We start from the raw sequence: 3,633 nt of genomic DNA on the forward strand, positions 1-3,633 counted from the left end.
GGCAATATGTCTTTTAATTTCCTGGATGCTGGGGACAAGAGTGTGGAGCCAAGCAGACTAAAGCTGTGAACCATCTCAATCTCTTTACCATCCATCCTGATGCTGCCAGTTGGTCCAGTGGTGAGAACTTAGGAAGTGCCGAGAGTTTAGGAAGTGAAAATTCGAAAGTTGTGTTTCCATTTGAGCATAGAGATAGGACTAATGCAATATGGGTATGGAATATTAAGAATATTTTGTATTGAGTTCTTGATTTCATCACCCTTACATGCCCACACTTATAGAAGGAATGAACAGAGTGTTCATTAATGAAAGCCCCAGCCTTCTTATCTATGAAATAGGGTTAATAATTGTGCTGATCTCACAGGACTTGGTGAGAAAAAAAATGAGATAGTGTATATAAATAGATAATGAGATAATGCATGTAATGTATAGTGTCTGGCACATGTTAAGTATTCAGTAAGCACCTATGTAATATTATTATTCGTTGTAAAGACACTATCGCAGAGGTTGCTGCATTTTTATAAACCCACTTCCCATCAAGTTGGTTCTGGTTCATAGTGACCTTGCCTTGGGTAAATCTTTATAAGAGGAAATTGCCTCATGACTCTTACATGGAACAGCTAGTGGATTCAAACCGGCAACCTTCCAATTAGCAGTCCAACATGTAATGGATATGCCGCCTGAGCTCCTTTGCATTGTCATGAGGTGACTGGAAAGGAGGAATGGTTCCTAGTTCACATTGTCATTTTGACAGGTCTAACAGAACAGCGTAAAAGAACACATTGTTAAAAATGCGAATGCTTGTAACGGACACAGCGTATAAAGAAACCCACACCTTAAATATCAAAACGTAGAAAACTCTGAAGACTTGACACTGACTGGCCAGTTCTCTCAAATGGGTGTCATTTTATGACAGTGGACTTGGTGCTTGTTGTTTTTGCTGGTAACATCACGTTGGAACCAGCTCTGAGCTGACCCTCCGGTGAGTTCTCAGGGGCTGTAAATCTCACAGGAGGAGAGTGCCCACCCATCTTTCTCCTGTGGAGCAGCTAGTGTATTTGAACCATGTGCCTTTAAGTTGGCAGCGCAACTCCTGACCATCAGCTTTAGAAATGATTCTAACGTCCCTCCCAGAAATACAATAAAAGACATAAATGGAAAGAAATCAATCCATAGGCTTCTTTTCCTCCTGATTAGTGAACACAATGGCTTTAGTTGTTGGCGAGGCAAAAGTGCTGACGCTGAGAGGCCTAATTGATCAGAACTGTACATGGGGCTGGCTTAATGCTCGAGGTCAAATTCTTTGGGAAATTATACATTCCTTCTGCAAAATGAAATGTGCTGCAAGCATCTTTCCTGTCAAATGCTGTTCTCCCCCACCTCCCCACCCCTTTGTCCATTTGGCCACAAGATAGCTGTGCGAGCAAGGATCATGGGTAGTACTGTCACATATACTTAGATGCTGTATTTAGACAGGAATTATGTGCTGACTCCCATGGCTATTTTTGAATTTTGTTAATGTCTTCTTTGGCCACTAGAACAGCTCAGCATTCTTCATCTATTTTGGTTGGACGCAGGCCGTGGTTTGATTCTGTGAGGGCTCGTGGACAGGCCTGAGCTCCCTGGGAGATGGGAGTGCGGGTGTGCGCAGCCTGTTGGTATGAGGGTCCCAGAGAAGCGAGAGAGATGCTCTCTGGAAGTGGCAGGCTTCTCATAGCACCTCCTCTGCTCCTCTCTGCGTGGTGGGTCTTGTAACCCATGATGCCGGTTAGGCTGTTTAAGAGATGATGCTGTGACTTCCTCTCTTATTCTGCTGCTCTCAGAGTCCAAGTCACTTCTTTGCTCATGACTTTGCAGGTGGGGGCTTTCTGTTCCAGAATTGAGTAGGCTTGCCAAGTAGGAGGGAGCTGGGGGGGGGGCGGCTAGCTGACAAGGCATTGTGCCGCCAACCCAAAATCAAGTGGATCGAGTCCACCAGCAACTCTGAGGGAGAAACATGGGCACTCTCTTATGTGATTTGTTGTTATTGTGTGTGTTGTTTGCCATCGAGCCATTGTTGTTGTTGTTAGTAGTCTCAAGTTGGAACCAACTCATAGCTGACCGTTCAGTGGGTTTCCAGAGGCAGTAAATCACACGGGAAGAGATTGCTCTTGTTGTTGTTATTGTTGTTGTTGATTGCCTTCAAGTCGAGCACGACTCATAGCGACCCTATGAACAAAAGGCCTGAAGCCCCTCTACACCTATCGACATTTATCAAAGTTCATAGAGTTTCTGGAGGCAAGTTGTTTAGGAAGTGGATGCCACTCCTGTTCCAACATATGATTTAGAGCCTATGAAAACCCACTAGAGGGTCAGCTGTGAGTTGTGAGCAGATCGGTGTAAGGATGAGACCGTGGGGGACACAGAATGTAACGTAAAGGTTCAGGGATCAGGCTGCTGAGTGGACAGTGCAGGCAGCACCTTAGCAAGGAAGCAGGCCCGCTTGGTACTTGATAAATTCCATTTGGGACCTGGGTTTACTGTGCTCTCGGGTCGTCTCTCTCTGGGAGATGCTCTCAGGAATGCCGAGGTGCCACAAGGACCCGTCAGGCACGGAGACCTGCAGTCTTGGGGAGATTGAATGCTTTGTTCTTGTTGTTAGGAGTGGTTGAGTCCAGTGTGACTCATAACAACCCTATGAACAATAGATCTGAATCCTGTGTTGTCTGTGCCAACAGTCTGACACACCCAAGCCTGTTGCTCTAGTCAGTCCATTTGATTGACGGTGTTTCTCTCCTTTGCCATCTCTCCACCTTTCCAAGCATTGTGTCCCTCTCCAAGGAATAAGCTCTCCTAGCAACGCGCCCAAAGTATGTGAGACGAAGCTTTGCCATCTTTGCCTCTGGTTGCACTTTCTCCAAGACATATCTATTTCTTCTTTTCGAAGTCCATGGGATATTCAGTACTCTTCTCCAACACCACGGTTCAAAGGCATCAATGCTTCTATCATATTACTTTAAACAATCAAACAAACATATTCAGCACTGAATGAAAGAAACACTTTGGCCCTGTACAGTCCCGCTGCTGGTGAGCAAGTCAGTGTCTCAGAGTCCCTCACAGTGACAGTTAAGGAAACACTGTCCTAAACTCAGCCACGCAATTCCAGTCACACGATAGAAGGTAAAACCCTGGTGCGCACGTGGCTCACACTCAGCCACTAGCCTAAAGGTTGGTGGTTCAAACCCACTCAGGAGCAGCATGGAATAAAGGTTTGGTGATCTGACTCAGAAGAGAGCACAGCCAAGAAAACTCTTTGGAGCACTTCAGCACGGAGTCACGGTGAGTAGGAATTGTCTCAGAGCATCGGGGTGGTTTGTTTGTTGAACAGTAAGGCGGTGCTACAGGGATGAGGTTTCTCACACTGGGAACCGTTCACCTGGACGCCTGGGACCATCATCTCGTACACTTGTTTCTATCATTCCCCTCAGCACCTTTCACTTAAATCAGGATTTAACACAACATAATCTCTTAAACTTTGCTCTGAATAGAGTTACTGATTCACAGTATGCTGAGTTTACTGTTAGAAATATAGAAACAGTATACTTCTCAAGATAGTATTAGTATGTTATTTACTATGTTACAAGTTTTAATTCA

The sequence above is a fragment of the Elephantulus edwardii genome, unplaced genomic scaffold, assembly GCF_000299155.1.
Source record: "Elephantulus edwardii isolate Elephantulus edwardi_28Jun2011 unplaced genomic scaffold, EleEdw1.0 scaffold00011, whole genome shotgun sequence".
NCBI lineage: Eukaryota > Metazoa > Chordata > Mammalia > Macroscelidea > Macroscelididae > Elephantulus > Elephantulus edwardii.